Below are 13,369 nucleotides of genomic sequence, written 5' to 3'. Positions count from 1 at the left end.
GACAGCAACCAGGTGAAAATGCAGGGGCCAGGTCTACCTGCCTGCCCACCTGCAGGGGGGACGCTGCACCCCCAGAACTCCCTGGGGGCTGCTGCTCACGTCCCACCACCCAGAGAACCATCTGTTTGGGGTGGGAACCCTCCTGCCTGGCTGGAAATAACAGACAATCTCAGGTGACGTCTTGCCTGCAAGTGTTTTAGCTAAGATTTGGCTGTCTCCCATGAAGCCCTCAGCAGATGTAGTCAAAACCACAGCTGCGTGGAGGTGGGGAGAGGAAGATGGAGTCAGAAACATTCTAGAATCATCCCAGCAGGCTGGCGGTGGGATTGAGGTGGGGTGAGGTGAGTGACAGGGCAGCAGGACACTCCAGGGAGGGGCCTGGCCGGGCGGCGCCCTTGCAGGCTGGAGAGGGCTAAAGCCTTGCAGGCTGCAGAGGGCTAAAGACAAAAAGTTTCTTCTTGGGCATATCGGGTTAGGGGAGGAGGCATCTGGCTGAATGGATCAAGGCTCTTGACCTCGGAGAACCCTCCCACAAACCAGCGGCATCTGAATCGTCCAGAAAAGCGAAAGGTGACCTCAGCACTTCAGCCTGAAATTTAGCTGCAAACCCTTAGAAACGCCCCCTTGTAAGCACAGGTTAAAAAACGGGCACCAGGCAGCATCTGTAACAGGAGGTGAAGGAGCCAATGCCCTGTCCTCGGCAGAACACGAACCAATGAACGTCATCATGGAATGCCACGCAGCTGGGGAAAGGAGCAGCCAGATCTACACGACCCTGAGAATAAACCCCAAACCCTAAAGGCCGGCTCTGAAGGGCACAGACTGCCGGAAACCATTTATCCAGAGCTTAGAATCAGGCCAAGCTAAGCCATAGGAGGTCTCTGGTTACAGCCACCTGTCCTGAAAGTCTGAACTTTCAAACTTTGACAGAGGGTTGCTCTGGGGTGGAGAGGACACAGGGCATTCCCGCTGCTGCTGGAGAGATGCCGGCAGGAACAGGCAACTGAATCGGCTGATGCTGGCAGCCAGGCCATGCTCTGGGGTTTTCCCTCTGTTATTTCATTTAATCAATAGCCTGGGAAGAGGCGTTAGTGCCATCATCCCCACTGTACTGATGGGCAAACTGAAGCAGAGAGGTGCTGTCCTGGGTTAGATAGTGTCCCCCTAAAATTCATGTCCACCCAGAAACTCAGAATGTGACCACGGGGGTTGGGGGTATAGCTCAGTGGTAAAGCACGTGCTTGGTGTGCACGAGGTCCGGGGTTCAAGCCCCAGTGCCTCCATTAAGAGGGGGAAAAAAGAACTCAACCTTACTTGGAAATAGTTCTTTGCAGATGTAATTAGTTAAGATGAGGTCATATTGGGTTTGGGTGGGCCTAAAATCCAGTGATGGTATCCCTATAAGAAGGACATGTGAAGACACAGACAAGGCCTGTGACAAGGGCGGCAGGGATGGGAGTGATACAGTTATAAACCCAGGAACACTGAGGATGGCTGGCAGCCAGCAGACGTGGGAGAGAGGCATGGACAGATTCTCCCGCTGAGCCTCCAGAAGGAACCAGCCCTGCTAACACCTTGACCTCAGACCTCTGGCCTCTGGTACTTGAGAGGATACACCTCTGTTGGTTTAAGCCGCCAAGTTTGTGGGCATTAGTTATGCTGGCCCCAGGACACTACTGCAGGCCTAGCACCCGCCCAGCAGCTAGCAGGGAAGGACCAGCTAATCAAGGCAAACAGACCTGTGGCCGCCAGGGGTAGGGCAGGGAGACGGGGCTCACCTGATGACCAAAGGGCACACAGAACTTTCTGGAGTGATGGAGACATTCTGCGTAATGATTGTGGTGGCGGTTCCATGACTGCAAACATTCGTCAAAACTCACTGAATTAGATACCTGAAACTCATGGGTTTTAGTATATATAAATTATATCTCAATAAAGCTGATCAAAATGTTAAAAATACAACAAATTAATCTGCAGATGCACACACTACAAAATTATTCTTCACAGAAGAAGTAATATCTATGATTACCCCCATTTTATAGATGAGAAGTCAAAGCCCAGAGAGGTTAAGTAATTCACCCAAAGATGCACAGCAAACAGCCACTGGTGTGGGATGCTGGCACCTCCCAGGTTGAGGGTGATTATTCTGTTTACCTCTCTGCCTGAGGGGTCAAGGGCAGGGCTTCCCTATTTCTGTCTAAGTCCCCATAGCCTGACCCAGTCAACCCAAAGCCAGATCTAATAAAAGACGGAGGGAAATAAGGGCCCTTTGTGGGTAGAGTGACAAGCATACTGTTCTGTGCTGGGAAGGGGAGGAGGGCAGAGCCAGCCAGGAGTTTAACGACCCCACAGAGAGGCCTGGAGGCGGGTAGCCTCTTGCTACTAGAGGGCTGTGCCATCCCTGCCTTGCACCCCCAGCCTTCTGTATGGTGAGGACAGTGTGGGGATGGTCTCCCCGGGGTCAGGAGCTTGGTCAGCAGCTGGGGCTGGCAGAGGAAGAAGGGTTGGGATGAGGCCTGGTCGGCCTGCTGGGCAGAGGCCACACACTGTGCCCGCGCCATGGCCCTGAGCCCCGTGGGCACGTCTGCCTTCCACGCCGCGCCCCAGGACGCCAGGGCACGTGGGGGCCGGGGAGGGGGCGGGAGGCACGGCAGCCTCTCCAAGGGCTGCAGCAGGCCTTTTGGAAGGGAAGAATCAGGAAAATGCCGCTTGACTGCCTCAGGAAGGAAAAAATACACCAAGAGCCAGACAGACACAAAGGCACTCTTCTGCAAAGTGGCCACTGTGCTGGGCGTGCTGCCCAGGGGTTGGGGAGGGACAGCGCCCCCGTCCCCCAACCCCGGCCTCTCACCCACGCCCCAGACCCTATGTAGACAAGCCATGCCATAGAAGGGTCTGCTGTTGTTCCTGGGGTTGTTTGGGGCTGGCGGCCCTGCTCTGAGTTTGCTGATTTGGCTGTAACGGTGAAGAAATGCCTCCTGGTTCCTCTGCCCCAGAGCACTAAGCAGACACTGCCAGGCTGCCCACTCTCGGGGAACTGTGCCAGCTGGCGGTGGCTGCAGCAGGGGCAAAGAAGTACAGGAGTGGTCCCTGACTGTCATCTGGTCAGAACACAAAGTAACTCAGAAACTAACAGACAGGGTGTGAGGTGGCTGCCTCCTATCCTCTTCGTGTCCCTCTTGACCCCGAAAAGGCTTTTGCAGAGTTGTTAACATCACAGATTATTTCAAAAAGAGGAGCAAGGTGTATATTAAAGGTTTACATTAGAAAAAAAAAAATGTGCTCTTGCTCCAAGACATGTAGTTTGGTATGTGGTGCATAGGCTAGATTTTCAATTGGTGTCCTTGTGCAGTGTGGAACCTGCACAACTGCACATGGGAGCCCTGGAATTATGAACAGAAAGCCACATGAGTGACAGAGGGTTTAAGGCACGTTACCTGATCTCTAGAGGCCTAGCATCTAGGTGCGGGAAAGAGACTCACATTTCAGTTAATGATGTGAGGCAGCACATGATCAGCACCTGATGGAACGGCACAGACTGAGGTGGTGCTGAAGCCTGGGGTGGGGAGGATCCCTGAAGGCCAGAGTGTTCCTGGTAGAATGGCAAGGCAAGAGGAGCGACGTGGATAAGGCTGAGTGGTCAGAGGACAGCAAGGGGACAAGCTGGGCCAGCTAAAGAGGCTGGGGCTGGGCCCAAGGGTAGGACAGGTATCCTCAGGTGTGACATGAAGACGGCCTTTCCTCTTGAAGGACTTAACTGTCCAATAACGGGTATCCAAACCACTTCCCCTCTGCATCAAGGAAAACCCACATGGCACTTTTGGGAGGGACAGGAATCCTCTAACTTCCCCACAGGGTCAGCCCGGACCCCAGACCGGCCTCAGTCCTATATCCAGCGGTTTTGCACACCAGGTCCCCGCTACTGGCCCTGTCCCCAAACACCTCCTCTCCACCTTCACCTGAGATGACACACACGAGGAAGAAGAAACTCTAGCAAAGGGAAGAAGAGCAGGCAGGTGGTCAGCTGAGTCAGCAAAAATCTTGGCTGGATGGAGAGTCTTGGCAGCCTGCCCTGGGGCCACAGGACCTCAGCCTCTCTCGGAGGGGAGGGAGGTCCTGGCTGTGAGCAGGTGGTCTCTGTTCCCTTCACAGCCCCGGGGGTGCCATCCCTCCCCACTCCAAAGACCTGGACAGCTTCTGATGGTGACCCACCCCCCCCAGCCCGAGGAGACCAAGCAGGCCCTGGCTTGGAGGTGCCCCTCACCCCAAACCTTCAGGGCTCCCCACTTGGCAACGAGGCCCGAACCTCCATCGCCCTCGGTTCCTCCCTGGGTACCAGGGCTCTTCGCCCACAAACAGCCTCTGCCCATCTAGGCCCCCGGGGTCTCCACTCGCCTCTTTCTCTCCAAACATCCCCTATCTCAGCCCTGAGAACAAGCCAGCCCCCCAGGCATGGTTCTGGCCTGGCTGGCCCGGACCCAGGCGTGGGACGCTGAGCCTGGGAAGCCAAGTGGTTTCCCTTCTCACTCAGTTTTCAGAGTTGTAATCAAATCAGGCCAGAAGCCAACGTCCCCTGCCGCCTGGACCTGTAAGTCTAAATGCCACGTCACTACCCCGGGAAGCCCCTGACGGATGTCAGCTGCCCTCTCTGACCAGCCCACAGTGTCCAGCACCTAACTCAGCCCTTGGTAACCATCCACCACATCAGCATTAGCCTTATAACGGCATCAGTCAAGTGTTCTGTGCTTTCATAAGTACCATGTAACCCTCCCATTTTACAGATGTGGAAGCCGAGGTGCAGAACAGCTAAATTTAGCCCCAGGGACCCAGTGGCCTGACCCTCACCTCCTGGGCCTGGGTGCAGCACGCAGCTACCAGACCAGTCTGGCAAGGGCACTAGGTGATCCTGGGTCACACTAAGCACTCAAGGTCCTATGGTTTGGCCAGCACTGGCATGGCTGTGTGCCAGCCCCTGGGCCCACGTGGTGGGAAGATAGGCCAAGAAAGGCGCCATTTCACATCCCCCTGCCCACTGACCCACTGCCACCCTGCGCTGCGCTCCCTCCGTGAGAGGCTGTGGGGGTGCTGAGGCCAGTCTGATAGGAGCCCTGGGGCCCAGGCTGGCTTCAGGCTTGAATGTTCAGAGGCACAGTTGTTATTGCCACGTGAGGACTTGGAACCGAAATGAATAGGGGGCTGGCTCAGGGCCCCTCCTGAAGAGGGCCCCTTTGGGAAGCAGAAATGAGCCACTCTGAGCTTTACCCATGTCTGTGGAAAGGGGGTATCTGGTGGATGAGGACCCCAGGGGGGACTTGCTCAGCACCCCTAAACCTCTCCAGCCCTTACCCATGCAAATCCCTCAGCAGCTGTCACAGCTCGTCTTGCAGGGCCAGCAGGGCCAGCTGGGCAGCGGAGCGGAGCAGTGGGGGCCTGGGCTCCCTCCCAGTGCCCCTCCCACACCACTTGCTTTGTTTTGCATGGGGGCTTCAGAGAGGCCAGGAGTCTCCGAGGGCCAGGAACAGACTCCAAAGAAGCTTCAAGCAAGGTTTTGAGGGCCTGACAGCAAAAATTCTGCTCTCCCTGCCTGACACACTCCAGAAGGGGAAGTAGGTGCTGGGACGCCCTGTGAGGTCCTTTGAGCCCTGGTCATTAGATGTGCCCCAGTGGGTCGGGCTGCCAGGTTTGAATCTTGGCTTATCACTTCCTAGCTGTGTGGCCTTGGGCATGTTACTTGCCCTCTCTGGGCCTCAACTGCCCCTTCTGTATCCTGGGAACAGTATTGGTCTCTACCTCCCAGGATGGGGTGAGGAACTGGATGAGACAATCCTTGTAAAGCATTGAGAAAAACAACAACTGACCCTGGCCTGGCGTTCAGAAAATGCTATCCAACAACAGCAATAAATGATGAGTGCCAATCTCCTGAACTCCCCCACTGCCGGTGTTAGACAGAGGCCTCACCTGACAGCTGAAAAGAAAGTGGAGGTTTCCGTATCCCAGAAGGGACAAAGACAGCATGGGCTGACCTACAGGGACCTCTGCCTACTGTAGGGGATTTGGAATTTAGTCCAATGCCTCTTGGCTGTGTGACCTCGGGCAAGTTCTCAACCTCTCTGGGCCTCGGTCCTCATCAAGCAAACAGGGATGAGAAAGCCCTTCTCAGGAGGTGGCATCAGGAGGACTCAGAAGATCTGAAGAGTGCAGGTTCCACCCCAGATGGAGACTTGGTCTTGGTTTTGGGGTCACATAAGAGAAGGAGCCTTGTTACCTGACACTCGCCTCTCAGCCTGGCTCCACATGGCACCTACCCCTCATTTATTCCAGGCTCACTGGCAATCACCGCTGGCTGTTTCAAAAAATCAGTCCCCACCTCCCCAAGGTGAGAGCCTTATGGGCTCTGAGGAAATGCAAAGCTTCCCAGTGTTGCCACAGAAGGAGAGGAGGCCTATGAGTGCTGGCAGGTCACCAAGCTTGGGTCTGACTTGGGAGGGGGACAGCAGTGTTTGTGTTGTAAGCGCCATGTGACTATTTGAATAATTCACTTTGTCTGCTCAAAGTCACACACTGGCTTTCTTTCTTTGTCTGCCTGGAGCGCCCTGTCCTCCTCCATCAGACAGAGGCTTGTCAAGGCTCGTCTAAAATATTACCTCTTTCGGGAAGCCTTCCTGGATTGATGGTCCCCACTGGTACCATCACTGCTCCCACAGAAGTGCCACCCGCATTGTCCTGCCTTTGCCCCTTTGCAGCACCAGGAATTCCAATGGCGGGATGAGGCCTTTTCCTTCATCTTACTCTGGAGCCAGACAACGTAAATCAAATCAGCCACATGCTGCTCCCAGGCCCGGACAAACATGTTTGCTAAACACCTCGGCGATGAAACGGGGGTTAAAGCGGGTTTTAGGATATTACCTGTAATGGAACTAACAGCCACAATTAAGTTTTAAAGATCTTTACTCTTTTCACCCCACTTTCACACACTCCATCTCCCCAGGACCTCGCCACGTCCCCCACCAGCTGTGGGGTTCCCGCCACCAACCCCACGCCTTCCTGTCTCCACCACCCTGGTGGCTCCCCCCTAACACTCACTTCCTTCTCTGCAACCGCCCAACATCTGCCCAACATCTACCAAGCGGGCGGACAAAACCCCAGGGCTTGTGCCGTTAAAAGTTGGTGATGTGCGCAATTAAGCCCAGCATCCCTGAAGGCAGGGCCCGGGGCATCAGTATTCTGCAGGTATCCCCAGTGGGCAGCAGCTGTGCAAACAGCCCAGCTTGGTGATTCTCGAAGTACATCCGTGGCCCAGCACGCTGGCCTTCCCTGGGAACAGGTTAGGAACGCAGAGTCTCAGGCTCCAGCACAGACCTGCATTTCTGCAAGGGCTGGGGGTTCGCGCACTGCACTGTGAAAAGCCTGACAACTGAGGGTGAGCTACGCAGGGGACACGCCCTGAGGTGGACGAGGCTGGCCTGGGTGCAGCTGTGGGAAGTGGAGCTGGGCGCAGGAAACCGGGGCACAAGTGTGTCCTGAGGGACACCTGCTTGTGTAACCTGACAGATGAGGCCTCTTGGGCCCAGGTGAAGCCCCAGCATTCATAGGGAGACAGACAAGGTCAAAATGAGTTCACCAGAGGGGTTTGGGGGATGAATGCTCCAGTGTACCTGGACAGTAGGTCTGCACTCGATCTGTTTAGGTCAAAGCCATGCCTTGCCAGACACCGGGGCTTTGCTGAAGTTTTTTCAAAAAAGAAAATTAATCTTGAGATTGGGTCTGATTGTTCTGAGGGAGATGGTCAGGGCTGCCACGGCACGGACCCCCCAGGTGGAGGCAGGAAGGGTGGCCTCAGCGTTAAAGGCTCATAGGAGCCAGACCCTGCTGCTCTCTCACCAACCTCCTCTGCTCAAGGTGTCCCAAACCACCCACGCCAAGTCTTGGGGCCAGTGGAGCCTACTCAGGTTTTGGAGGGACTGGAGGCGGATAGTCACCAAACAAGTAAAGCAGTATGTTGGGGACACACATGGTAAAGGAAAATAAAGCTCAGGAGGTGGGAGAGGAGTGGCTGAGTTGGGAGCTGGAATTTCAGAGAGAGTGGTTAGGGGAAGGTAACAATTGAGGGAAGTCCCCAGAAGGAAGCAAGGGAGCCAGCCACACAGGTATCAGCAGAAAACATTCCAGGTAATGGGAACAGCACGTTCAAAGGCCCTGAGGCAGGGACACAGCTGGTGTATTTGAGGAACAGCAAGAAGAGCAGCTGAGCGAGAACAGAGTGAGTAAGGAGAGGAGAGGAGGCCAGAGGTGGGGGTGTGGGCAGCTCAGGGGTCACTGTAAGGTTGTGAGTTGTCATTAGGCTTCAAGGTCCTCCAACAGGTCCTCCCGTAAAACCCTGGCATGCGTGGCACAGGGTAGGGGGGCAGGCGATGGGTGCCACCCCCAGCCGTCTGCTGCGGGCCCCACGGAGGCGGCCCCGAGGCCGCCCCGGAGCACAGGCCCCTGCAGCCCCGCCAGGTGCAGCGTGTCTTGCACAACTTCCGGGAGCAGAATCTGACAGCGCCATCTGCTCGAACAGACCCCAGCGCTTGCCTCCAGCTGGTCCCTCGCACGAGCCAAAGCTCTCAGTGACACCACAGAACACTCATCTGCCATCCCTGTCCCCTGAGACGCAAGGGGAGACAGTGCGTGCAGCTGGGGCGAGGCAGTGGCACCCCAGAGGAAGCTGGAGGGACCGACCGCCCGGAGCCCGCAGGCCCTGGCTCTTCTCGGAGCGGAGGCATACTCTGCAACAGCTTCTCTTTAAGTGGGCTGCTTCCCACAGGGCCCCGGAGCCCGGGAACCCCGAGCTCCACGCCGCAGGACAAGGGAAATGCTTGTGTCAGTTTCACTGTTTTCTTTCTTTCTTTTTTTTTTTTTTTGAAACTCCCTACACAGGGAATAAAACATTCCATTCTGGCTGATAATATAAACTCGCCTGACTTTAAACTTCCCAAGTGATGGCAGAACAGATGTTCCAATAGCCCCCTAATCTTTCATCTTTCAAAAAATAACCCCACCCAATCCAATCTGAAGCTGTTGGGCACTTGGACTAATAGATGTGTGCACCGCAGCGCCAGACAATTTTTGGCAAGCTGGGGAACTCATGATGCTGATTATAGCTCAGACGTGCCTGCTCTTAATTTATTGTAACAGGACCCAGCCTTCTGGGCCAGGCTCTCCACCATAATCTACTGTTGGGATGGATGTCTCCTGGTGCGAGGACCAGCATTTGGAAGCCCACCTTGTGGACTGATACCCCGGCATGCCAAGTCCCCCATTCAGCGAGGTGGTGACACAGCGGTCTGAGGGGAGATGGGCCAGGCACGCAGACACTGAAACCCCCATTTTATTTTCCAGAGCTGTGCTGTCACACACTCCCTCAAATAAATGTTCTGTTTCGAGTGAGTCACTTGGCAAAGATACCAGGCGCCGATGCCAACACGTGGGCTGACCCGCCTGAACCCTTCCTCAGAAAACACCAAGTGTCCGCTGTGTTCCTGGTAATGAGCTTGGGACACGAGCCCTCTGCCTGTGCCTGTTTTCCATGGCTGGGTCTCCTGACCTCCTCCTGGTGGAAGGAGGTCCAGCGTGGGCCCTGGGCTGTAAACTCAGCAGCTCAGGATGAGGGGCTGAGATGTGTCAGGACATCTCCTTTTCTGCACGAACAGTCCGTGGGGCCCGCAGCAGACGGCTGGGGGTGGCACCCGTCGCCTGCCCCCCTACCCTGTGCCACCCATTCTCCCCAGTAACCTGCCCTGGTTTCCCCATTTGCCTCCTCTCATCTGCCAGGGTCCTGCCTCAAAGTTCTGGTTTCCTGCGTGGCTCCCTGTGATGTTGAAACGAACTGGATCCAACCTATACTCTCAGAGTTGGAAGGTGCAATAGAATTCTCTGCAGCCTTCATCGTGTATGTGAAGCACCCGGGGGTCTTGTCAAAGTGCAGGTCCTAGTCTGGGGCGGGGGGCCCGAGATCTGTATTTCTTCCACAGTCTGGGGAGGGGGCCGCTGGTGCACAGACCACGTCAACAACGGTTGCTGAAATCAGTGGGCAGACGCGTGTTGGGAACCAGGATCCTGATGTCGTTTCAAAGTATCTCTCCTGGAGATCTTTATGGATTTTGAAGGGGAAAGTGGTCACTTTAACCCTGTGCCAAGCGCTCAGTGTTACCATCACAAAAGTACCAGTGACGTGGAGGGGCCTCCTGGTATTACACACCGCGAAGGACACCATGTTACCTCCTGTTTGGAGAGCGTGTGCCTCGTGCCCACTGATTTTGTCATCCATTGATGATTCCTGCCTGAAATGATTCCTGCGCTGTTTGCAAACGGCGTTCTTCTATCTCCCTCATTCTCTCCGTGCTTACTAATTTTCTGATTCAAATTTGGGTCTGTTGTTATACATCTAATACAAAAAGAAACTCAGATACAGTTGTGCTAAAGTCTTAGCGATGCCTGTTTCCTGCCACTGTGGAAAGGCAGCCTCTTTGTGCACGGTGGCCGTGTGTGCCAGCCTTCCCTTTATGAGTCCACGGGTCACCATTTCCTCCATGATCCCTCCAGCAGCGGACCACGACTCTCCCAGCAGCAGGCGTTTAATATCCAGGTAGTGGAACCTCACCACCCCCTCGCTGGCTCGAATACATCTGCACCAAGTTCCTGAGAATCATCAACCCAGCAAATCCCTTAATTGGTGGACATGAAAAAACCAAGCTGTGTGCAGCAATGACAGAATCCTGGGGCCAGGGATCAGGTGTCTGGGGCAGGAGAAGAGGGAAGGGCACGGGGCAGGTCTCCCCGGCCACCTCCCCGAGTTCTCGTGGAGGAGATGTAAGTGGAGGCTCCCAGGCCCGGCCCCCACCTGCTCTGCCCTCTCCCACCTTCTCTCTGTCTGATCATCCTCTGCTGTCATGTCTTTGTCCCCGAGCTGCATACTGTGATTACACACCAAGAGTCATCCCGCAGCGACAGCTAAAGCACAACCCATTGGACAGATCCTCAATTCTCCCGGCCTCCTGACCCGCGGGGCCTTCTCCTGGGCCGGGGGCAGCTCGAAAGCAGAACACCGTGCTTTGGAGGGCTGGCAGGCGGCTGTCTGCAAGGGAGAGCCGCAGTCACAGGCACGCACTGAGCTGCGGGAGGGAGCACGGGGCCTGTGCAGTCCTGCCTTTCGCCCCAACTCTATTTAGCTCATGGGAGGAAACCGAGGTTCAGAGGCACAGAGACCCGCCCAACAGCGGGAAGGAAGGAAGGATACAGGCAGGAAGGCAGGAAGGATACAGAGAACTGGATCAGAGTGAAAACCAGACTGCTTGGGCTCAGATTCCAGCTCCAGTCTTTCCTAGCTGTGTGGCCTTAGGCAAGGGATTTAATTTCTCTGGGCCTCAGTTTCCTTATCTGTAAAATGGGGCCCACGATAGTCTGTACTCCCTAGGGAGGATGAGATGAGCTAACACACTCGGGAAGCACTGAGAACAATGGCACACACAACCGCGGTGCTCCTCTCCCCCTCGGCCAGGTACCCGACCCTCTCGCAGTCCTCGTGCAGTGCTGTGGAAGTCAGCCTGCTGGGAGGGCATCCAAGGATTCAGCGCTGGCCCCACCCCACTCTGGCTACAGCCGGTGAAGATCCAGCTATCTGTGGACTGGATGCATGAGGGCTGTGTGGCCCATGAGCCCCCTGTGCTCCCAAAATAAACATACGTGTGACTCAGCCCGGCTGCAGCCCCACAAGTCAAGGGGGGACCCAGCTGGAGGCCAAGTGGCACTAAGAAGTGTGGGGCACGACGGGGCTGGCACACACTCATCTCCCACTTTTATGGCCCCCCCGCCCCCACAGGGCATTTCCAGCTTCTGCCAATTCAGCCGCTTGGTCAGGCCAGAGCAAGGAGCAGGTGTTGAAGGCCACTGAAGCAAGGGCAGGGACCTGTGTGGCCAGTGAAATACGGTGGACAGGACAGCCTGTGACTCCTGAGGCCAGGACATTGCAGGTTAGACCCCCTCCCTCCTGCTCTCCTGGGGAAGCCGGCCGCCACGTTGCCAGGCCCCTCAAGCCGCCCCGTGGGGGGACGCCCCACGTGGACAGGATCCAGCTCCCCTGCCGTGCAAGGGCATCACCCTGGAAGCCAATCTTCCCACCCTAGGCCAGCCTGGAGACGATTCCACCCCCAGCTGACGACTCAAGAAGCCTTGAGTTAGGACTACCCAGTCAAGCCACTCCTGAAATCCCAACCCAGAAACCATGAGAGGCAGTCAATGCTGGCAGTGGTTCAGGCCACTGGGTTTGAGGGAGATGAGTGATCTCGCATCAGTGACTGAATTGTACAAGTTAACTGGGAAACAAAACCTTGCAGGAGGCAATCCAGGTGAATCTGGACTTAAGAAACCTTGGAGTAGAAAACATAAAATTATGGACAGAAAGAAGGGAAGTCACAGTCATGATAAAATCCTCCCAGGAAAAACAAGAGTCTTTGGGGTCCCCCTGGCTCGAGCAATGTGTGTTGTTGCAAAGCCCGTTCCTCCAGGGGCTCTGTGTCCTTGTCATCAAACCGACCGGCCACCTGGACGCTGCTCTGGACCTTTCAGACTTGGCCATTCAGCAGTCTGGGATTTGTAGCCCTGACCTAGTTCTGCAAACACCCTGGGTCCCCAGAAGACCCAAGAAGTCTGGAGCAGACTTTTGGAAAAGCAACTTTCACAAACCTGGAGGGAGGAACTTTAATATGAGTCAACCTCAGTGGGAAGCAGGTTGCCAGCAAGTCGACAACGAGTACTAGTGGAAAAGCAGGGTGACCAGATGACAGGCCTGATGTGGCCCCCAGCACAGCCCGTGCACCCAAGGCCCTACATGGGGCAAATGCAAGCCCCGGGGCTCCACGGGGCACGAACCCAGCACCCCGTGATCTCTGACTGAACAATCCTGCGTGTCCCGGGGATCGCGCCCACTCAGACACGTGAATCCCTCCAGCAGGGCCCTCTGGAAGCAGGAAAGGGAACTCTAATCCCCCCCAGCCCCTGGAGCCCCCGCCCCGGGCTCCTATCCCACAAGGACGCCGCCCGTTGCCCGGACAGTGGGCCGATGCACTAAGACAGGTGCCCCTTGGGAAGTCACTGCCCCCAACCCCACTTCCATTCCGTCGCGTCTGCTGGGATAGACCCGGTGGGACAGACTTTAGATTTATGTTCTTTGGAGGTTTTCTTTTGCTGGAGCATTGCATATGGTTTTTAGAAGACAACAAACACAGGGTCTTCGAAAGTAGTTGGTAACGAATAGCCCCGACTAATTACGAGGCAGGTTAGATTAAGCTCTGACGTGGAGTAACTTCTCCATTTGGCATTTCATACCCTC

General features: G+C 55.7%; 1 protein-coding gene and 1 non-coding gene across 3 annotated transcripts in view; one reads left to right on the top strand and one right to left on the bottom strand.

The window, feature by feature from the left end:
- LOC116658770 overlaps nt 1–13,369 on the bottom strand; it is a 223,236-nt gene that overhangs the window by 120,477 nt on the left and 89,390 nt on the right. The gene's annotated exons all lie outside the window — the stretch shown is intronic.
- Nucleotides 1,212–1,283, top strand: TRNAT-GGU. Its single transcript has one exon. It is a non-coding gene; the product is annotated as a tRNA-Thr (tRNA).

Source organism: Camelus ferus, chromosome 21 (assembly GCF_009834535.1).
Source record: "Camelus ferus isolate YT-003-E chromosome 21, BCGSAC_Cfer_1.0, whole genome shotgun sequence".
Classification (NCBI taxonomy): Eukaryota; Metazoa; Chordata; class Mammalia; order Artiodactyla; family Camelidae; genus Camelus; species Camelus ferus.
This window is presented reverse-complemented; position numbering and strand designations above follow the sequence as displayed.